This window comes from Mustela nivalis (genome assembly GCF_964662115.1).
Source record: "Mustela nivalis genome assembly, chromosome: 14".
NCBI lineage: Eukaryota > Metazoa > Chordata > Mammalia > Carnivora > Mustelidae > Mustela > Mustela nivalis.
Window position 1 is genome coordinate 59,322,463 of NC_139033.1, and position 24,278 is coordinate 59,346,740.

The 24,278-nt window shown below is 37.4% G+C and overlaps 1 protein-coding gene across 1 annotated transcript in view; it reads left to right on the top strand.

The window, feature by feature from the left end:
• The window catches only part of DSC1 (desmocollin 1), a 333,497-nt gene that overhangs the window by 189,905 nt on the left and 119,314 nt on the right, over window positions 1–24,278 (top strand). Inside the window, exon 4 of the mRNA XM_082699479.1 lies at window positions 10,874–11,003. The gene's annotated coding sequence lies outside the window, so the exon portion shown is untranslated. The remainder of the gene's footprint in view (window positions 1–10,873; window positions 11,004–24,278) is intronic.

The window sequence follows — 24,278 nt, forward strand, 5'->3', positions numbered from 1 at the left end:
AAGGGAAAATAAGACAAAGACAGAGAAGGAGACAAACCATAGGAGACTCTTAACTATAGGAAACAAACTGAAGGTTGCTGGAAGGGAAGTAGGGGGATTGGGTGATGGGCATTAAGGAGGGCACTTAATGGAATGAGCACTGGGTGTTATACGCAACTGATAAATCAGTTCTGAAATTAATAGTACATTATATATTAGATTGAATTTAAATAAATAAATTAAAAATAAAATGCATCTCAAATGGCCTCTCCTTGCAGGCTTTCCTGACTTCCTAGGAAGAATTAGTGTTCAATACCCATTTCTATTATGATACTTAACACATTCTGTTATGCAAATTACCTGTTCACCCATTTCCATGAGAAACTGTTAACTCATAAAAGCAAGGTCTATATTCTAGTCCCATGTGTTTCTTGAAGGCCTAGCAGAGAGACAGGTTAATAGGGCTCGTGAATATTCAATGGCCGATTGACCTACTGAAATAAGAAATACTACAAATGATTTGAAGATCTGTATTCTTTAAATACTGCCTGTTTGTTGTTGTTGTTTTATATTTATAACATTCCACTTTGGGACTGAGATGATTTGATAGGAAAATCTGATTATCCATTTTCATTTCAAAGGTGATTTTTTTTTTTTTTTCCTTAAGAAAAAGATTTCTTCTCTGCTTTGTAATTCCAAACCTTTGAGGAACAGCCTATTGGAGATAGATTCTTGGTGCACCTGGGTGACTCAGTGGATTAAGTGTCTGCTTTCACTGCCATCATGATCCCAGGGTCCTGTGATTGAGCCCCACATCAGACTCCCTCCTGGGCATGGAGACCCTGCTTCTTTCTCCCCACTCTCTGATCCTTCCCCAGCTTGTGCTCTCTCTGTCTGTCAGATAAATAAATAAAATCTAAAAAAAGAAAGAAAGAAAGAAAGAAAGAAAGAAAGAAAGAAAGAAAGAAAGAAAGAAAGAAAGAAAAAAAGGAAGGAAGGAAAAAAATATTATGGTAAATGCTTAAATACAATTTTATTTTTCTGAAATGATATATTTATCATTAGGGAGTAGGGCACGACTCTTTCCAGTTAACATTTTGCTTTTCAAATTATCTAAAAATGGGTTATGAAGAAATGGCTTAGGGAATTAGAATAATGAATAGTTTTTGTTTTTTTTTTTTTCCCAGACACCTGCTGGTTCTGAAGTTGTTGTGCAGGTTGTTCAAATGGGGCTGCCCTTCCTCCTAGTTCAGTGTGGGGTGACATGGGAAGGGCCTGCTCAGACAATGATGAGAGCAAGGACAGCACAGAAAATAGGTGGTGGGAGGAGGTGGAATGCGTGTGTGCAGGGGGGGCGGGGGGTAGAGATAAGAAGGGGGAAAAAGAGGGAAGGGGCACCTGGGTGACTCAGTGGGTTAAAGCCTCTACCTTCAGCTCAGGTCATGATCTCAGGGTCCTGGAATCAAGCCCCGCATCAATCAGGCTCTCTGCTCAGCAGGGAGCCTGCTTCCCCCCTTCCCTCTCTCTCTGCCTGCCTCTCTGCCTACTTGTGATCTCTGTCTGTCAAATAAATAAATAAAATCTTAAAAAAAAAAAGATTACTCAAGAGATATTTGCTGAATGAATGAAGTGGGGCAGATGGTATTCAAATAAGATTCTGAGTGACTATGAAGCCCAGGTCGATTCCAGGATGACCTATTGACTCCCAGACTCTGGTGTGAACGAACTAACTATGGAGTAAAAGAAGTGGTGCTCTAGCTCCTGCCTCTGAAAAGATCTTTTGTAAAATCTTAACAGGGAAGACTAATAGATACCTTAAGCCAGGTAAACAGGTATTTATCATCAAATTTTTGCTGCCAAGGCACCAAGCATCTATAATACATCAAACACTAGAACAAAACAAGACACAAACCTTGCCACCAACTCGACCCATCTGTCCACCAAATAAAAAAACCGCATTTTAAGAAACTTTGATAGGTAATGATGCTAATGTGGTATCAAGGCGAAAGTCATGCTAGACTCAAGGCTGCATTTGGTTAGCTCATATTAGCTTTGAACTTTGGTCACATTCAATTCTTTATCACCACCGGGTTATAGTTGTTTTCAAATAACAAATAAGACCCTTGTGAATCTTCCAGAGGAAGCCAGCTGTTGCTGGCTAGAAGTAAAGATCAAAGGAAAGAGTCACTTGACCTCTTTGAACCACAGATTCTACTAATATGGAATGGTACATGAAGCCAGTAGATAATTACTTAAGGTTTTATAGTATATAAAACCATAGGGTTTCATAGTATAGCGGGGAGAGTCTATAGGAGGTCAGGGAGATGTTATACTAGTGAGCAAATAATCTGTCATTTGAATCATATGGTTATCAGAGTTTAGGTTATCAGAGGTTATCAACGGCTATCATATTAGTCATTGAATTAAAGCTCAGGTTTATTGTTTCTTCTTCTAGGATAAATTTGTTTATAATTTCTGGAATAACATCAGAAATCAACTAGCAACCCTATGATAAAATATGGTAGAATATTTGGAGAATTTCAATGTGAATATTCTTCTACTCTCAAACTATATCAACTTTATTGCAGTGTTGAGTTCTGTTGGATACATAACATGTACAAATATGCTAAGAATATTGAGAAAATCCAGAGTAGAATCATAAAAAGTATTAATATGGGAAAGTAGATTAATATAATAAAATGTATTTATTCAGTCTAGAAAGTTAAAGCTTGGGAAGAATAGTTTCATGTCTATTCAGTCAGCAAACATTTAATTTTGAAAAATGGTTACTTTTTTTTGTCATATTCAGTTTCTCACAGTTTTTAACATTCTCTTTTGAGTTTATATGCATCTACTTTTTGCTCTCTCTGCTTGACTACTTCTTATCTTCAAAGAGTCACCTTGGGCTGAGCCTTGGAATTCTTTCTGAATCTCTAGACAGACAGTAAATACTCTTTCTATAGGCTCCTGGGATGCTCTGGCCTTCTGAGAGAGCATTTTTCCCTTTTAGGTTTTAGGCTTTAATTTTCCCTAAAAAGCAAAACAAGATAAAACAACAATAACAAAACAACAAAACTCAGTAAACTCCTTGAGTTCTCACACAACGCTTAGAACATAATATGCAATCATAAATGCTGTGTAAATGAGTAAATCAAGTGAAATAAATTATTTTTAATTCTTTCAGAAAAAAAATGTGATCAAAGAATAAGGGAGGTAATATGGAAAAAGTGATGTTGGGAATCCACAGAATTCAAGGAAATCTCTTTTAGATTCCCCCTCCCCCCAACGCCAAAGTAATCCTGGGAAATCCACTTGAAAATTTCTGGAGGGGCATCTGGGTGGCATACTTGGTTAAGCCCCCCACTTTTGGTTTTATATCCAGTGGGGATCAGAGCCCTGGGATCCAGCCCCAAGTTGAGCTCATGCTGAGCTCTGAGTCTGCTTCTCTGTCTCTCTCTCTCTCCTTCTCTCCCTTCCCTTTCTCACGCATGCTCTCTTTCCCTCTAAAACAAATACATATATTTTAAAAAGAAAGAAAAGAAATTTTGGGGATTTCTGGATTGACCATTGTTAGCTTTGAGGTTTTTTTATTTAAATGAGGTTTTAAAAGTACATAAAATTAAAGGCGCAAACCACATCCAAAACGTTATCTTCCCAAGGTCTAAACTAAAGAAACTTTGAACTACAAAAGGAGCCAGTCTTGGATGAGAGGCTACTTTCTGAGAGAAATGAAATCCAACTTATTCAGGACTAATGTGAATGTGGATTAACTTGATATTATGTGTGGTCATCAAGGTCATCTCTTGGAAACATTCAGTTCCCTGGAGATAAAAGCAAATGGGAATGTGCTAAATTACGGAGAGGCAACTCAGGTCCTTCACCCAGGGCCCTCCCTATCCCCCAGCATTCCCTAGGTCTGCTGCTCCAGCAAAGAATGCCTCCGCCTCATTCTCTGCCCATCACTTTAGCACCTGGCTTCCATCTCCAGACCCAGAGGCTGCCTCCTTCCGTTGACCTTTTGGTTATGTCTTATAATCAGAAGGAACAGATCTGAAATACCTCTGTGGCTGTTTTCTTTTTGACTTAAATTGCAGTTGACGGTTTACACATTTTCTCCTAAGTATTCACCCTTCTTTTACACACGTGTGCACACACGCAAACATACACTCAAATGTAAACTCTTAGAAGAAAAAGATTTGGTCACAGCGTTTTTCATATTGTAACAATACTTTCAAAGAAGGAAGAAATTAATAATGGAGAGTAAATTCATGGGAGGTGCTGAGTTAATGCTTGTGGATTGTTTTCCTAAATAAAGGAAAACTATAAAAGAAAGAAAGCATAGAAGGGAGGGAGGAAGGGAGGAACAAAGGGAGGAATGGAAGATATTTGGGCACAAAGTTTACTGTATATTGAAAAATGCAATTAGAAAGCACCATTTATGGGTGCCTGGGTGGCTCAGTTGGTTAAGCGACTGCCTTTGGCTCAGGTCATGATCCCAGAGTCCTGGAATCGAGTCCTGCATCAGGCTCCCAGCTCCATGGGGGAGTCTGCTTCTCCCTCTGACCTTCTCCCCTCTCATGCTATCTCTCTCTCTCTCTCAAATAAACAAATAAAATATTTTTTAAAAAATGAAAGCACCATTTATATACCCTTAAATTGGGAGTATTACAATAGCATATTTTTGTGTCTCCCTTTTTAATAAAGAATTTATGGTAAAAAGACATTAAATAAGGGAAGAAAAATCATGGTTAAGGGAAATGGAGAGATATACTCTGCTGTTTTTAAAATGTTCTCTGAGATTAATTCATACTAGGGTGTGGATTTTGTGACCTTGCATATATAATCCTGCACTTACTGTATCTGTGAAAAATAAAACAGAAGCCTACCCAGTTTGATTGAGATCTTGGATTAGCCTAAAGAAAGTTGAAGAGACCCAGTTTTCTTAACTGGCTAACATGATAAAATGGGAAAATTCTCAAAAACTGGAGGCTGGTTGGTAAAAACGAACACACTTAAGTTGCAGGATTATGGAGTTCCCCCAAACTCTGAAAATGGCATAGCCATTTGATATGTATATGTTTATCTTAAGTCAGAATGACCTTCACTTAAAAGGAAATCATTTATTTTCTAGATCAAAACGAAATTCTTTGACCCTGTAGAAGACAGAACTGTTTTAAAATGTCTGTCCGTATTCCTACATCCACACATATTATTGATTTTCTTCACCTCGTCTCACAAATCCTGCATCTAGAATCCTACTCTCATAAGCCAGATCACAAAAACCCACCCAGTCTGTCATCACCACCATTTTTCAAGAAGTGTTTATGAGCCCTCAAGTGGAGTGTTTTGGCAGCCACCACTCTGGAAACCACTCTGGAGATGAGAGGATTGTCTGATTCATCACATTGGAGAGAGGGTGGGGGTGTTGCTTCTGGAGGTGGGTTTGGAGAGGAACCCGAGGCTCTAAGATCTCACCAACAGGTCCCCAGTATTCTAAGAAAGCTTCTTCATCTTTCTCTTACATACCAACACAGCTTGTAGAGATCTTGCTCTTTTCTCTTTATGAGCACTCCATCTATGTTGCTTTCTTAAAGCATAGTGATCCCGGACATAGGAAGCTTGTACCATTCGTTTTTGGAGGGCTTGGTTACTTTTCCAGGTCAAACCAGACAAGTACTGATTCCTGACTTATTACAGAAAGGCAAGAAATTAGGTAAGAAGCTCTGTGTCATAATGCAATCAGGGTTTTTTTGTTTGTTTGTTTTAAACAGGGGCACTAATGGTTACCTTTTGACAAAAGAAAAGAACTCAAAAACATTCTCATTTAGAACAGTATCAAAGATGATACTGTTGGGGTGCCTGGGTGGCTCAGTGCGTTAAAGCCTCTGCCTTCAGCTCAGGTCATGATCTCAGGGTCCTGGGATCGAGCCCCGTGTTGGGCTCTCTGCTCAGCAGGGAGCCTGCTTCCCTTCCTCTCTCTCTCTCTGCCTCTCTGCCTACTTGTGATCTCTGTCAAATAAATTAATAAAAATCTAAAAAAAAAATGACAGTATCAAAGAATTTTTTGGAAGATTAGAGGTGAAGGACACAAAACATGGGCTGGGAAAAGAATTCCAGTTTGCTTTTTAAGAAAACTGCTTCATCCAGGAGAAAAACATGTCCTTTGAGATGTATAAAACTTGGTAATAAAGATTATAAATTTCAGAATGTGATTTCTAAAAAAAAAAAAAAAAAGCAACAACAGGATCTGGTATTCTATGTGAAAACTACTTTGTTGACTTAATCTACATACAGATTTTCATTTAAAAAAATACACACACACCACGCTAAAACTGCTTATTCAGTGACGCTGCTCACCAAAGGAATTATTCTTTGACTCTGTTTTTAGTTGGGCGTGGAAAGGTAATTTTCCCCCTTGGCTGGAAGCTTGGGGAGGAGCCAAAGTGAACACCCATGTGAACACAAAACAATTAAAAAAGATTCATTCTGAATCAGTTGGTTCCCATGAACAAGCTGGGATTTATTAATCTACCCTGATTAAAATTAATTAAAATATAGGCTTGGGAGTGGGTAATCAAGTGAACAGGAAAAAAGACAAGAAGGGGTAACTAAATATTCAAACATTCTCAGATGAACGTTAGTAAGAAATATAATGTTAATACCATTATTACTTTTCTTATTAATCATTATTTTTAAAGAATGAGAAAAGTATTAGTGTTATGATTTCTATCTCACAAATATAGACATATATCATAGACAGATATAATTCTTGAAAATTTGATCTTCTCAATACTTAGAATACATAATTCTTTTTAAATAAAGAGATTTGTTTCAGTTTTCTGATTAGACTATGCCACGTCAAATTACTAACCGTATAAGGTGGTTTTCTTTGAGAAATTAAAAATAAAATTTATTTGGAAATAAAACTTTCTTTTCCAAATTTTAGAGAGTTAAAGGTTTTTTTTTTTTTTTATGGGAACATTAGAGTATGTAGCAACTTTCTTTTATAAAATATTTGCTTTAAAGAAGAGGCCAACATAATCATTATAGATAGTTGTCTAATGTGCATGGGACATTTGTTTTCACAGTTATGAGTAAGAGGTCAAATTCTACCCATCAATTTTATTGGCACAGCTACAAATAGCTTTGGAGGGAAAAAAAAAAAAGGCACCACCCAAAAATCGTTATTTAATTCACAAGTGCAATTATTTACAAGGATTTTCAGCCATGATTTTGTAAAGTCTTAGAGTATTATTCCAGCTAATAACAGCAGAGATCAATGGTGAAAAGTTGATCTGATTTTGGTATAATTCTGAGAGTTACCTTGCTTTGATCATGAAAATATGTTGTGTGCATATAGATTGAAAATAAAACCTCCTGGGATTTTATCTTCTTGAGAAGTTCTACTAGCTCAAATTCATTTTTATAATTTTGTTTCTCTCCACTTTATACAAAGCAGACGTGTTGGACTTCCAGAGTAACTTTATAGTGGTATAAAATAATCTCCGGTGGAAAAAGAACAGTCCTCCATATTTAGAGTTAGGCAGACAAAGAAAAAGTTAGGTTTAAACAGTTTTGATTAGAGACTAGTGAGCCCATTGGAAATCATTATTGACTCGAGATAAAGAGGGCTCTCTGCTCCTATAACCAGCAAATGATACATCACTGAAGTAATTGGTTTCATTTTTCTCACCTGAAAAATATGGCAATAGCCACCAACCAACACCCACTTATTTAACAGAAGTATCTTGTTTGTAATGATTATACCTGAGAAGAATTTTGAACTTGGAAGATATGGTGCAAAGACAATTTTTTTTAAATTTTTAAAAAAATTTTTATAAACATATAATATATTTTTATCCCCAGGGGTACAGGTCTGTGAATTGCCAGGTTTACACACTTCACAGCACTCACCATAGCACATACCCTCCCCAATGTTCATAACCCCACCCCCTTTCTCCCAACCCCCCTCCCCCCAGCAACCTTCAGTCTGTTTTGTGAGATTAAGAGTCACTTCCGGTTTGTCTCCCTCCTGATCCCATCTTGTTTCATTCATTCTTCTCCCCCCTTAGCCCCCCCAAGTTGCATCTCCACTTCCTCATATCAGGGAGATCATATGATAGCTGTCTTTCTCTGACTGACTTATTTCGCTAAGCATGATACCCTCTAGTTCCATCCACGTCGTCACAAATGGCAAGATTTCATTTCTTTTGATGGCTGCATAGTATTCCATTGTGTATATATACCACATCTTCTTGATCCATCCATCTGTTGATGGACATCCAGGTTCTTTCCATAGTTTGGCTACTGTAGACATTGCTCCTATAAACATTAAGGTGCATGTGCCTCTTCGGATGGCTATGTTTGTATCTTTAGGGTAAAGACCCAGTAGTGCAATTGCTGGGTCATAGGGTAGTTCTATTTTCAACATTTTGAGGAACCCCCATGGTGTTTTCCAGAGTGGTTGCACCAGCTTGCATTCTCACCAACAGTGTCGGAGGGCTCCCCTTTCTCCACATCCTCACCAGCATTTGTCATTTCCTGACTTGTTAATTTTAGCCATTCTGACTGGTGTGAGATGATATCTCATTGTGGTTTTTGATTTGTATTTCCCTGATGCTGAGTGATATGGAGTACTTTTTCATGTGTCTGTTGGCCATCTGGATGTCTTCTTTGCAGAAATGTCTGTTCATGTCTTCTGCCCATTTCTTGATTGGATTATTTGTTCTTTGGGTGTTGAGTTTGCTAAGTTCTTTATAGATTTTGGACACTAGCCCTTTATCTGATATGTCGTTTGCAAATATCTTCTCCCATTCTGTCAGTTGTCTTTTGTTTTTTTAACTGTTTCCTTTGCTGTGCAAAAGCTTTTGATCTTAATGAAATCCCAATAGTTCATTTTTGCCCTTGCTTCTATTACCTTTGGCGATGTTCCTAGGAAGATGTTGCTGCGGCTGAGGTCGAAGAGGTTGCTGCCTGTGTTCTCCTCAAGGATTTTGATGGATTCCTTTCTCACATTGAGGTCCTTCATCCATTTTGAGTCTATTTTCGTGCGCGATGTAAGGAAATGGTCCAATTTCATTTTTCTGCATGTGGCTGTCCAATTTTCCCAACACTATTTATTGAAGAGGCTGTCTGCAAAGACAATTTTAACACATCAAATTTTACCTTAGTATTTAGGCAGAATCTCTATAATTCTATAATCTGAAGTTTTTCACTTCCACTTTTAAGAAACTATAAAAGAAGTAGTTTACTTTTTATTAGAAAAAAAACATAACATCAAATGCTATTTTTAATTAAAATGCTCTCTTAGTTGAGGTGATCAGTTTTTATCTATTATCTTTATCTATGTATTTTTACATTAATAATCATATTGTATAAATCATCTACCTCATAATATTTTTAGTGAATATGATTTTGTGTTTTTTAAAGTACTGTGATAGTCTATCCTTGTCAGAATTCTCTCATTAAATTGTCTCATAAGAGACAGTCAGTTAAGCATCTACCTTGGGCTCTGGTCATGATCCCATTGTCCTGGGATCAAGTGCCCCCTCAGGCTCCTTGCTCAGCAGGGAGCCTTCTTCTCTCTCTGCCTACCACTCATCCTTCTTGTGGTATCTCTTTGACAAACAAATAAATGAAATATTTAATGAACAAATTTCCAGAAGTGGAGGAACTATGATATGATATTCATCTAATTTAACACCCACTCAATATTTGTTATTTGGAGTGTATGTTACATTCGTTTCTTTCCTTTAACCCTAAAGTAATATTTTAGTTCAGTGATTTCTTAATCTTTTTTAAGAAAATAATTCTTAAAACCATTATGTGATGATAAACTATTGAAAGGGATTTAAAATTTGGCCTAGTTTATATGCAATTAAATTTAATGATTGTTTAACAAAGTCACTCCCAGAATTTTGAAAGAAGTTGCTTCAATTAAAGATCCCAACATTATAGTAGAAAATAAATTGTATAGAATGATACATTTTTTTAAAAATTTATTTATTTATCAGAGAGAGAGGGAGAGAGAGCGAGCACAGGTGGACAGAATGGCAGGCAGAGGCAGAGGGAGAAGCAGGCTCCCTGCGGAGCAAGGAGCCCGATGTGGGACTCGATCCCAGGACGCCGGGATCGTGACCTGAGCCGAAGGCAGCTGTTTAACCAACTGAGCCACCCAGGCGTCCCAGAATGATACATTTTTAAAAAAAGATTTTATATTTATTTATTGAGAGACAGAGAGAGAGCATGCACACGTGTACACACACACACACACACACACACACACACACACAGGCATGAGCTGGGGGAGGGGCAGAAGGAGAGAGAGAATTTCACCTTTACATGGGACTCAATCGCACCACCCTGAGATTATGACCTGAGCCAAAACCAAGAACTGGATGCCTAACTAACTGAGCCCTGGAATGATACACTTTACATCTTAGACCAAGTTGCCGTACTTTAGTTAAGCTGACTCCGAAGTACTGCTTTTCTGAACGTGCTCTTAACCCATTTATGTATTCATTCACTTTGTCATCCATCAGCCACCTGAGCAGAGCAACAAGATGGATACAGTACCTGGCCCTAAATTCCTGCATTCATTCAACGCTGGCTAGTTCACAGGCCTTTTTCTGGTTTCTTAGGTTATAGTAAGAAAACACATTGCCTTTCCCAAAGGAATTTAGAATCTGTGTTGTTTTTGCTACATAAAGTTCCATTTCTTCTCATTTTTTCCTTTACAGTACTACCTAATTTAAAAATATAGCTCATTCAATGCTATTTTCATAAAGTTCTCCACTTCCATGGTCAGAATTTATTTCTCCCACTTGTACCTCTCAGATAACTTTGTTGTTAGCCCTATTTTTAAGCACATATCCTATTCTGTCTTTTGTTACAGTCAGAGGATGTTGTAATGGTTGAAAGGGTACTCTGGAATCAGACTTGCTGGATTTGATCCCATTTCTACATCACTGCTACCTCAAGAAGTTCCTTCACATTGCTGTGCCTCAGTTTCCTCATCTTTAACAGTAAGAGAACCTACTCCAATGTGTGTGATAAAGATTAAATGAGATAGTATGTGCGAAGTGCATGCACTCAAACAATGTTAGCTATTACTATCTATCTCTTTAGTTGTGAATTGCTGAAAAAAGACTGTATTTTATTAATTTTTGCATTACTGATAATTATCACAATAAATATCAGGCAGTAGTCATTTAATGAATAATATTTTAATCTAGAACAAAATTTTTAGTGGGTCCTTTTTCAGCTTTGGAAATCACCAAACCATTCTGGATAGATCTCTGAAAGAGAAAATAATTAGACTAATTAAAAGTAAAATGATTATGGGATGCCTTGGTGGCTCAGTGGGTTGAAGCCTCTGCCTTCAGCTCGGGTCATGATCCCAAGGTCCTGGGATCGAGCCCCGCTTCGGGCTCTCTGCTCCATAGGGAGTCTGCTTCCTCCTCTCTTTCTCTGTGCCTGCCTCTTTGCCTACTTGTGATCTCTGTCTGTCAAAAAAAAAAAAAAAATCTTTAAAAGTAAAATGATTAGATAGAAAAATGAAATTACTTGAAAAAACATATATATCCTTGGAAGTGGAGGTTTATTCAGTGTGATTGAGTTGAAAATTTGACACCTCAGCTCTTTTTCAGAGACTTTGTTATTGGGTAAAGTTGGCTTGCTGGGTAAATGTCTAAAAAATTTATTGACTTTTATTTACCAAAAAGGTGCTAAGTACTAAGGTGGGATATGGGACCTAAATACATCACAACTGGAATTATTAAGATCTGGGTCCAAGACTCTTCAATCAGCATTAGAGTATAGCTCTAAACTCCATGGTCACCCACCAGAAAGGATAAAACAGAAAAGCAGAAAATATTGAGGGTTGTCAAAAATGTAGAGCAGTTGGAACTCTCACATATTACATTTGGAATGTAAATTGTTAGAAACACTTTGGAAAATTGTTTGGTGCTATCTACTAAAATAAATGAACGTGTACCTGCCCTATGGTTTACTAATACCACCTCTTTGATATATATCTTTCATAAATGAATGAATATATGCACTGAAAGACATGTGGGAGTGTTTGTGGAGGAGCTACTATGTGTCATATCCCCAAACTAGAAATTGCTCAAATGTCCATCAATAATAGAATGGATAATATATGACAATGTATTCATACAGTGGAATACTATACAGCAATGAGAATAACTAATCAATAACTTCCTCCAAACATGAATGAATTATACAAACATAATATTGGGTGGAAGAAGCCAAATATAGAAAAGAACATACAGCACTGTTTCATTTATTTAAATTGACAAAAGCTCAGGGCACCTGGGTGGGCTCAGTGGGTTAACCATCTACCTTCAGCTGAAGTCATGATCCCAGGCAGGGTCTTAAGGTGGGTAAACATTGGAGCTTATTGCCTGGAATTAAGCCCCTCATTGGGCTCTGGGTTTAGTGGGGAGCCTGCTTCTCCCTCTGCCTGCCACTTTCTCTGCTTGTGCACGTGCTTTCTCTCTCTGTCAAATAAATTTTAAAAAATCTTAAAAAAAAAAAAAGAATTCAAGGGGTGCCTGGGTGGCTCATGGGTTAAGGCCTCTGTCTTCGATTCGGGTCATGATACTGGGATGCTGGGATCGAGCCCCACATCGGACTCTGCTCAGTGGGCAGCCTGTTTCCTCCTCTCTCTCTCTCTGTCTGCCTCTCTGCCTACTTGTGATCTCTATCTGTCAATCAAATAAATAAATAAATAAATAGAAAGAATTCAAACTAGTAGTTATATTTGAAGTTAGTGACAGAGGGCCTTCATGTTCTAGATCATGATCAGAGGACTAGTTATACAGGATATAGTTACCTGATAAAAATTCATTCAGCCATATGCATGTGATATGTGTACTTTTCATAGGCATCATAGCTACCCCATATTTATATCATATGTTAGTTTAAAAAGTAATTAAACTTTCTCTATGAGTCCAAGCAGCTTTTATAAAGAACTTTTTAATCTCTTTAGAGCTGCCTAAGGGAAGCAGGTTAGCAAAATACACTATAAAGCCCTTTTCCCAAACTCAAGATCCTGCTTTTGTGTGGCCAGAAGCATGTATGTTTACTCTTCTGGCTGGAAAAATAAACCTAAGGTGGCTTTCCTAAAGTTTGAAAGAAAAAAACATCAAAAACAAAAAAAAAAACCCATAAAAACTCTCTCCCTGGGGCGCCTGGGTGGCTCAGTGGGTTAAGCCGCTGCCTTCAGCTCAGGTCATGATCTCAGGGTCCTGGGATCGAGTCCCGCATCGGGCTCTCTGCTCCATGGGGAGCCTGCTTCCTCCTCTCTCTCTCTCTGCTGCCTCTCTGCCTACTTGTGATCTCTCTCTGTCAAATAAATAAATAAAATCTTTAAAAAAAAAAAAAAAAAAACTCTCTCCCTGGACTTCTGACTCAGCCATAGGAAAACCTGGCAATAAGCTCCAATGTTTACCCACCTTATCTAAGAACCTGGAAGCCTTTATGTAAATGGAATTCCTCTGACACAACAGCTATAGCTGAAGAGGTCAAACATGGTGGGCTATTACTCACTCACCAATCGTAGAAACTAGAAGTTTACATTATATTCTTGTGCCTTCATTTCCTTGTACTGGAAGCCCGGAGAGGAGAGTCAGTTTCTAATGGGGCATTTGTTAGTGGGTGGGGGCTCTGGGCACTGCACCTTTGGTGTGACCAAGCTGTTGTACCCATGGGCAAAGGAGGAGGGAGAGACGCTGAGGGTGTCTCTGCCCTGCGTCTTTTCCTTTTCAACTGAGGAGCAAACTGCATATAGACCTTGATATTGCAGGAGAGATCAGGAAATAAATTTGTCTCAAATGCAGAGTACCTAAAATTTCTAGGTAGCTAACTAGCATGGACTAATAACACACATTTCTTCTTGCTAACTTTGTTTTTTTATTGTGTGACTTCAGTTGAGCTCCAGAAATGAGCTTGATGCTGTCCACAATTCGCTTATTATCACATTCCATGAGCCATTGCCCATCATCACCCAGAGTCTTGCTGTTGTTGCTTCTGTGAGTTCAAGTCCAGTCCTGGTGCTTTTCTCCAGCCTTCAGATAATACTCCAGGAAGACCCCTAATATCCCCTAGGCTCAAAGACTCAGAAACTGAAAAGGGAAGGAACAAGGTGAAGAAAAAAAAAATAAGTAAGTGTAAGAAAGAAGAATGATCTGCAGAAGAGAAAAGGAAAGAAACAGAATGAAGGAAGATTAAAAAAATGCAATTGGGATAAAAGGGAAAACTCTGGTTGAGGAAAGTATTAGGAAAGAAAGTTGTTGGCATTGCCTGGGACTTCCAGGGACTTTCTCTTTGCTAAATCACGTGGTTATATATGGATTAGCTGGCTTGCAACTTACCATCTGCAAGGAAACACCAGGTGTTTGTGCTTGTAACACAAAAGGCTTCACTGATTTTCTAAAATAACATTTGATCCCATGGCAATCGAATTTAGTAAACATGGTAAGTAGGCATTGAATTTTAGGTAGGAGGTACTGACAAACACCCTAGAATTTAAGCATTTATCCACGTGTCTGGATATGGAATAACAAACAAGTGACTGCAAATCAACCAATAAGTGCTGAGGAATGGAGATACACATCTCATTTTAAAAGAAAAATGTCTACATCCAGAGGATCTCTATTGGTGAACGATACGGCAAAAGATTAGTGGCTGTCATTATGGAGAAATTACTTGTTGAGATGTATTACTGAGAAAATGCTTGTTCCCTCTTCAGGACTTGTATGAGTGAGGCAGAATTTAGGTACACCTAACGGGGGATAAATCGAAAGATCTGGCGATTATGCGATTCTTATTTTTTTAAAATATTTTATTTATTTATTTATTTGACAGAGAGAGGGAACACAAACAGGAGGAGTGGAGAGGGAGAAGCAGGCTTCCCGCTGAGCAGGGAGCCCCATGCGGGGCTCGATCCCAGGACACTGGGATGGTGACCTGAGCCAAAGGCAGATGCTTAACCACTGAGCCACCCAGGCGCCCCCAATTATGCAATTCTTATTAATGAACTATATGTTTCAGTTGTTCTTGCAGGCTGGCATTTCCCTTGAGGGAACTTTGATCTTTGATGAGGTATTTAATCAGGGATGGCATGATTGGCCTTAATAATGAACTATTTCTTCCTACAAAAGTCCCTAATCACAAAGTATAGGTCAGGAAACTTGCCTTTTAATAGTAATGATAACAGCCATAACCATCTGTAACGAGAGAGAGCTTTATAGCTTCAAAAATATGCCATCAAATAATATTTTATTGGCAGGCAAAAAAAAAAAAAAAAAAAACAAAAAAACCTTTATGGGTTCTCATTTAAAACTGAATTGAATTGAATAAGTACTTTAAAACCCAATGTTTAAATTAGAATTTCCCTCTTCATTTATGGGACCGTACTTAGTTTCAAGAATCATAATCATAATATTCATCATGATTATTTTGCTCCTGCTTTAAGAAATGTAATGCAGAAAATGGCATTAAAAATATTTTTTTCTGATAAGAAAATGGCTCAAAGTTGGAAATTGGAATTTTGAAATGTATCTCTGTCACCTTATCACTTTGCTGACATGTATTAGTAAGAAAATTCATGTAGTGAATCAGGAAATAGAAATCTTTACAGATAGAAAAAACCTTCACAAAGGTTTTTGTATTGAGTATAAAAGATATTTGAAAACATAGACTATGGTTTAAGTAGGAATCCTTTAGTGATCACATCATTATGATGATGATAACTATGTTGTTTTCATAATTAATAATGGTTTATAATATTACTAGTCATTTTAACCAGCAAATATAATAATACTTCATGAGTAAGTACAGCAGGCTGCAAATGTTGAAGACAGATTTGCTTAGGATGCTGCCACCTTCAGGAAACTTCACCTTACAATAATTTGTATCTGTTGTATTGGAGAATTCATTTCTCTTTAGGGGGCATTCAAATTCCCTGTGCTCATATTATGATTTTCTTTCGCCCGATAACAGCAAGTTGAATGGTGCTCTTGATATTTTTGAAAAATCCTATTTTGGAAAGTATTTAAAATGGGCTGTGTTATTCCATTCAGTAAAAGAATATCATTTTTATTAAGATATGTGAATTTTAGGGACGCCTGGGTGGCTCAGTTGGTTAAAGCTGCTGCCTTCAGCTCAGGTCATGATCCCAGGGTCCTGGAATCGAGTCCCGCATCGGGCTCCTTGCTCAGTGGGGAGCCTCTTCTCTACCTGCCTCTGCCTGCCACTCTGCCTGCTTGTGTTCTCCCTCTCTCTCTCTGACAAATAAATTAAAAAAAAAAAAATCTAAAAAAAAAAAGATATGTGAATTTTAGGGGTGCCTGGGTGGCTCAGTGGGTTAAAGCCTCTGCCTTCAGCTCAGGTCATGATCCCAGGGTCCCAGGATCAAGCCCCGCATTGGGCTCTCTGCTCAGCGGAGAGCTTGCTTTCTCCTCTCTCTCTCTCCTTGCCTGCCTCTCCGCCTACTTGTGAAATCTCTCTCTATTAAATAAATAAAATCTTAAAAAAAAGAAAAGATATGTGAATTTTATATATTTTAAAATATTATCCCTGACTCAGCAAAATACATGCATCACTATAAGTGGTTGGATAAATAAATAAATAAATATCGTTTAGTCTTAAAAGGGATTAAGTGATAAGGCAATTTACTTACAATGTCTTAGGGCTTTTAATTATGTGACTGTAAATATAGTCATGCTTCATTAATTCTACAAGGTATGCTGAAGAAAGTTATGCTTTTATTTAAAAATCATCTTTCATTCAATATTGGGTTGAAATATTACTAATTGTTTCGAAGTTTGTCTCAGGTCATAGTTTATTACAAATGTGAATCTACCTAAAGCTAAGGATTTTTTGCTACAGAATTTGCAATTGACAATGAACTCCTCAAATTTCCTCAATTGTTATCACGTCCTGAAGACTAAAATCACAGATGAATAATAGTTAAAAAGCATTTCTCTAAACATCTTTCTGTGTGCAGGAAAATTAAATTTATGTTTCTAGGGAAATAATATTCTTCTGAAACATACATGCCTACGTATATTAGCTTACTAGATTTTTTTTTTTTTTAAACAAGAAGAACAAATGTTGGGGCACCTGGGTAGCTCAGTCGGTTAAGCTTCTGCCTTCAGCTAAGGTAAGGATCCCAGTGTCCTGGGTTTTCATGCTCCCTGCTCAGTGGGGAGCCTGCTTCTACCCCTGCCCCTGCCCCAACTCATGCTTGCTCTCTCTCTCTCTCCCTCTCTTTCACATAAATAATAATTTTTAAAAATCTTTAAAAAAATAAAAAGAAGAACAAATGCTCACTGCACTCATTGAAATTATGCAGTAATTACATAGAATTAGTCATTGTTTTCCACTTCACCTTTAACCCCCTACCTCTCTCTTAAATAACTATTTGGACCATGGTATCCATAGAAACATAATATGCACAGATACACATGTGTACACTCATGTGCACACACATTATGTACACACATATGTACACATTGTTTTAGAGACTTTATAATTTTATTTGTATGGAGTTCATGCACAAATTATGCGAAACTAATATATGGTGATAGAAATCAGAAAAGTAGTTAACTCTGGGGTAAAAAGGGGCTATTGATTGGAAAGGGACGTGGAGAAAATCTCTAGTGGGATAGATATGTTCTATACCTTGATGTGGATATAGGTTACAGGGAGATATATAGATATATAGATATATATATATGTCAAAATTCATTGAGCTGTACAACTAAGATTTTTGCATTCTTTTCTGTGTAAATTCTACCTCAAAACAAAAACACTGATTTTTTATTTTATCTATTTTTATTTTATCTTATTTTATTTTGGTGTGCAGAAATAACAGAGTTAATGACTAACGATGAATCAGAGGGCTCCACATAATTCCATGGTGGCTCAGGACTCTCTCCTTGATGAGCAGAAATAGCAGCCCAAAATCTAAACCACAAAACTCCCTGTAGGTCACTATAGTCAAGAGTTTTACATTAAGATTTTAGATAATTAAATACCCAGTAACCAGCTGAAGAGGGAAAATGATCATCTCCATTGGAACAACTAGGGTTGTACCCTTTTAATTTGAAACCCCACCCAATATCAAGGTGCTAATGAAAATAAAAGATTCAAATAATACTTTTCAAATTTAGGACTCATTATATATAGATATAAATTGGCAAAATATGATTACATCTTTTGGTAATTTGAGTTAATAGGAGATTAGTTATTTTCAAACTGTGAGGTTGTAGGCAGGTAGTTGCTCTATCTATTTGTAACCAGCTCAAATAGGCTGGAGATTGTAATTATGTGTATTTATAAATATAAAATATGTATACACACCTAAATAAAACGTGTATGCAGCACAGCTCAATGTACAAATTCTCTTCTCAGAGAAGCAAAGCATATTAAATAAGTAAAAGTAGTCTGAGTTACTTTAGTTAAACATTAAGTTGAGTGCAGGGGACCAGCCCCCTGATAAGAGAAGAATGTGGATCTGGTTTTCAGAGTGTGAAATGTTAAGGAGGTGCAGTTTGCTTTGTAAATAGCAACTGTGATGAGACACAGGAAGACAGAGATGTGCTAAAACACAATGCCAGACACCATTTGCTTTAAACAATCTTCTATTTGCATTTAATTTGTATACAAATTTTTAAAAGTTTAGTTTTAAGAAAAATGAGACAAACATATTCAGTTTTTTAAAGTGTGAATAAAGGTTTTAAATTTTTGGTAAAAACATTTGTCAGATACATAGACACAAATTTGAATTAAGAAGAAATCACTCTTCTGTCCTTAGCTCAATAGATACACCCATGCCATAAGGGAGCGTTACCTCTCATCCTCCTGGCTTTGGGCACATACAGCCATCTCTTCTGTTGGTCATTCAGAATTATCTCAAGGACATTTATATTGAAACTTGAGTCTCTAAAATCCTAGGAGATCCATAGATGCCTTGAAAATTCCTCTTTTTAATCTGGAAAATTTCTTAAAGCTTTTAGGACACGTTGGGCCCTGCTATTTCTCAGCCTCTGAAGAATCCATTTAAGAAGGAGCTGGGGGGGGGGGGCGGTGGGAGTCTGGTTGAGCACGTCTTTAGAGTCCTTGGAATGGGGAGAAGATGTGGTCATGCTGTGACTTGTCAAGAATGTAAGACTTTTGGGTTCAGAGAACTCGTCCAAGACATGCCGAAGTGCCAAGGTGTATCCTGGAAGAAGTAACTTGGAGATTCTTTATTTTATTCTAAAAACTGCCCTGGAATTTTGGGGGTGCAGTTCATGGAACTCAGTGAACCTGTTTGAGCTACTGAATAACCAGACCGGAGCAAAGATTTACATCTAAGCGTCTGAACTGCTGGTCCCTATTCATTAAAAAAAAAAAAATCCACAATATGCTTTAAAATGTGAAGTAAAATGACAAAGTATATATGAGACATGTAAGCAATCTCACGCCCAATGCTAATTCACCCTGGGTTCCTACCTACCAGGGTAACCCACATTCAAGTCTGTTTCTTCGGAGATTTCTTTCAAATTTTATAATGTATTCTTTAGTTTAAATACTGACATATAATCTATTAAGTTTCTTCTGTGGAAGATGAGACTATCATTTACCTGTCCTTAAAGCATCAAATGGAAAAAAACCTGTTTCACACATTTTCATACATTCCTCTCTCAACTCATCCTCCCAATTTTGGTAAAATGAAAATTCAGTGCTTACTTTGTCTTGACGATGTAGGTATTATTCACAGCTGAACCACATAGCACTCTTGGATTATATTTCTTTTTTTCATTTCAAATTACATGATATGTAATTACATGAAATGATACTTTCAAAGTTTTTGTCTATTTCAAGCTACATGAAAATGTAATTTTCCATTTCCCTGGGAGATAGTCAACAATTGTCTTGTTGCCTAGGTTTCTATGTGCCTTTCATTTAGTCATTCCCAACACTTTCACGGAACTTTGAAAACTTTGATAATCATTCATTCAGGTTTTTAATGTGTTCTTTGTTAGTTTGTTTGACTTTGTCTTTTAGTTTCCCTCCTGGAGTGTTTTTTCTCTTAGCTCTGATTTGATCTGCCTATTAGATTAGTTTCAGGACTCTTTAAATTAAAGAGGGTGTCCTAAAAATTATTTGGAGACTTCTATAGTTTTGTGCTTATGTTACTGGAACTTTCTGGAATTCAAATTCCTTAAAGACTAGTGAGAGAATTATTATAGAAAGATTTCCATTGTAAATTCCTTAATTACATTTTACTCACGAAATACCATTTTGGGTAATATCTTTCTGGCATTTAAAACATAACCTTTAAGTTTATTCTTGTACCTTATATCTGTTCATGTATTCAACCAACTTAAATCCAATAAGTACCAGATTGAACTTAAAGAGATATTGATTTCCATCTTTATCTCTAATGTATTAAGTTTATAAACTCTAGGCTTCTTATCTCTAGTATTAGCATTTTTCTTTTCATAATTTTCACTTACCTTTGCACAATGATGAGACGAGATGAAGAAAATTCTCTTTATAACACATTCCTTGTGGAAAGTAATTAGATTGTGGGGAAAAAATGATTCAAAAGAGTTTCTAGGTAGATACTGTAGGTTAAATATAAAATCAAAATGGTTAAAACAACTGTTTTATCAACCCAGTGGAATTAAAACAACTATTAATCTGCAGGGATAAAGGTAGAGAGTAAGCAGATAGTTGCAACTATGCTTTAAAATAGAGATGAATCAGCAGACTTTCTTGAGTTGAAACTAGAAGTGGATGGATTGATGTCTCAAGGTCAAAGGCCTCAAGGATTGGAGACAGATACAGATGGAGAAGAAAACAAGGTCTAGAGTGAATATTTGGAGTAGTTAATACCCCATTTTTCAAATCCTGCACAACTGATGGATGTCCCTCCTTTACTCAAGAAGATTAGGAAGATTACTCTCTAGAGAGGTCAAATAGAGAGACTCTGGACTTACAGACACCCCCATGCTGAAATGGGGCTTAAAAAAATGTCTGCATTCTGAATGGCAAGACCCTAATCCTTTTCCTTCATTACCTCGGAGAGAGTGACGGGCAGGATTATTTCTCCAAGACAGGAAAATGGAAGAAGATTCCTCTCTGGAAAAAAATTTACTAGCTCTATCTCCTTTCCAAGGGCTTACAGACACTGAGAGTCAGAATTCAAACTTAATTTCCTAAATAGACCCTGTAATAATGTCTCTAAGTGGGTAAGTACTATCAACGCACACTGAACTTCTATTGAGTTTTTCATTGCCTTGTTCTTAAATATGAATGGCCTCAAACTTAGCCACCCTGAAAGCTAGAAAACAAAAGAGAATAGCCTTTACTTAGGGAAAATGAACATGATCCTGGAATCCTATCCCTAGCCAAACTGTCAATGTGGTGTAAGGATAGAATTTAGAAATCTTCAGATATTCAATGTCTTCAACTTTTTCTCTCACATGTACTTTCATAGTAAGTTAGTAGAAGTTATTATTATTATTATTTTAAAGATTTTTGTTTATTTATTTGAGAGATGGAGATCCCAAATAGGCAGAGAAGCAGACAGAGAGAGAGGAGGAAGCAGGCTCCCCGCCAAGCAGAAAGCCTGATGTGGGGCTCGATCCCAGGACCCTGGGATCATGACCTGAGCCGAACGCAGAGGCTTTAACCCACCGAGCCACCCAAGTGCCCCTAGAAGTTATTATTCTTGAAAATGAAAATTAATATAAAAAAAAGGATGACAGGGCGCCTGGGTAGCTCAGGTGATGATCCCAGGGTCGTGTGATCAAGCCCCACATCGGGTTCTCTGATTGGTGGGGAGCCTGCTTCCCTCCTCCCCTTCTGCCTTGTGATCTCTGTTATCACAGTATCTCTATTATCTCACAGTATCTCTTATCACAGACTGTTAGTCTGTCAAATAAATAAATAAAATCTTAAAAAAAAAAATAAAGAGGATGACATGGATCCAAAATCAGGAAAATCCAACACAGTGGAGAAGAAAATGCTCGGGATGCTAGAGAAAAGAAGACCCAGTATGATAGCTGAGTCCAGTCTAGAGAGCAACCATACAGATCAGAGGAGAGAACATAGACTCTAGGAGATTTATATCCAAGAATCATAGACAGCTGATATATTTGAATGATTTGCATTTCTCCTAGAGGTTTCAGGCATGATAGGTGCATACAAATCTCTCTCTACTTGTTAGCAGAGAAAAACACGGGGCACAAACTTCAACCTTAGTGTACAACACATGTATTAGTGTTCACTGTGTATAATGTATTTCGTGGTGAATTGGTGTAAATTTGAACATAACAAAGTTGGAAATTGTTGAGATGAGCTGAAAAGTGTCAAACTTTAAAGGAAACAGTCCACGGTCTTCCTTTGTTTGGGCTTTATGTTCTGTCTCCTCTCTGCTTGGGGTGGTGATCCTCAAGATGTTTGTTTGGTTCGTTCTAATTATGTAGTTCTTTGCTCAAACATCACTTCTCTGATCAGTCTACAAAAAATAGCACCTGCAATCACTTTATATTAACTTCTGCTTTATTTTCTTCATTGGACTTATCAATTCCTGAAATTATATTATGTTTAAAATTGTTTCTTTTCTATCTGGTTCTCTGCTGTGTCCCAGCACTTAGGACATTGGCTGGCATGTGGTAGGTGCTCAAAAAAACAAAATAAAACAAAACAAAACAAAAAGACAAAATTCTGGTTTGAGGAACCCTGGTGTGGTAAGCTCCAAGGAAGCAGAGAATGTCTTTTTGACCATTGTATCTTCAAATTCTCACCAAATATCTATTGGTATAAGTATTCCAGAAACCTGTGGATGAATGAATGAATGAGTGAATGAAATCAATGGTGATATTTCTCTGAAATATTTTAATAAAAATAGTTGTTTTTAAAACTTTGGGGCTTCACACGATTAAAGAATACTCGTTTGTGCAGTAGTAGAACTCAGGACGGCTAATGAGATAAATTATTTTCTTCTTGGGGGAAGCTCAGAGTCTGACCTATGTGCTCTGAAGATGTGTGGTATGTTCCCTCACACCTGAGTGAGCAAATCCAAATAAGCACAATTACTAACACGGTTAAAAGGTGAAAAGTATACTCTAGGGTGAATGTCAGTTCACATTCATTTTGGAGTTCTATCCATGGTCCCTCTTCTCTGTATCTGGAGATATACATGGTTTATACAAATCTGGGTAAACTTTTGTACATTATCTGTGAATACCAGAAGCTAGTATTCTACTGACTTCCTAAAGCAATATGACAAGAAGTAAATACTATAAGAAATGGACCATCCCCTGAAAATGTAATCAGCAACATAAACAAGCTCTGGAGGACAGACAATTGTGAAATAGTGAAGAGTGAACATAGGATAGGGGTTTGGCATTCTCATTTCTCTGTCTATAAATGGCCTGTGGTTAAGTGAGCTCTATATTTCATTGGCTGCATAGTCCCATTATTCCTCTTGATAAAAATATTTATATATATTTTTAGGAATCACGAAGGTGGTGGGGGGACCCCAAATCATTTAAGTTTAAGAAGGCAAAACCAAAAGAGCACTCTATTGCTCATTTTGATGTTTTTAAGACTCGAGAGTGTGTTCTTTTCCTAGGAGGTTCCAATTTCAACAACAGTGCTGACACAACAAGGAATGTGGTTGCCCTCAGGCTAAAGGCAAGATCCTACCTGTTGTCTCTGTGAGCTTTAACTGTGTAGTCTAACTCTGATTTGGATAAAGTAGAGAAGGGAGAGAGAAAAAGGGAGAGAATTCTAAATTAATTTAATTTAGGTGCATGTATCCTCATTTATATAAAAATATTTATCACTCTGCATTACTAATACCAGGGAGAAAGTTTTGGGGCAACTTGATAATTAAGGGTGATTTATACTTCTTAAGTGATGTCTTTGTTTTGCTATTCAGTGCCACTCTTGGGGTCTGGTGTTAGTCCAGGACACTGGAGGGCAGAGAAAAAGGAACTGCGTGGTTGAACAGCCAGGTCAGCTGAGCTGCAACACCTCAAATGTGTCCTGCCAGAGGTTGCCTGCGCGTTTCCTGTGAACAACGTGGTGCCCACCTGTTGTGGGAGCCGGGCTGAAGCCCCTGAGAGAGAGAAGGACACCGGTAATGTGTGTCTGGGCGGGTGAAGGATGAGGGGCACTCATGAAGCCAGGCTTTTGCCCGTGTCCTGAGGATCATAGTGAAAAGTGGCCTGTAGGAGGGACCTCCCCCCGCAGTGCAGTCCTTGAAATCA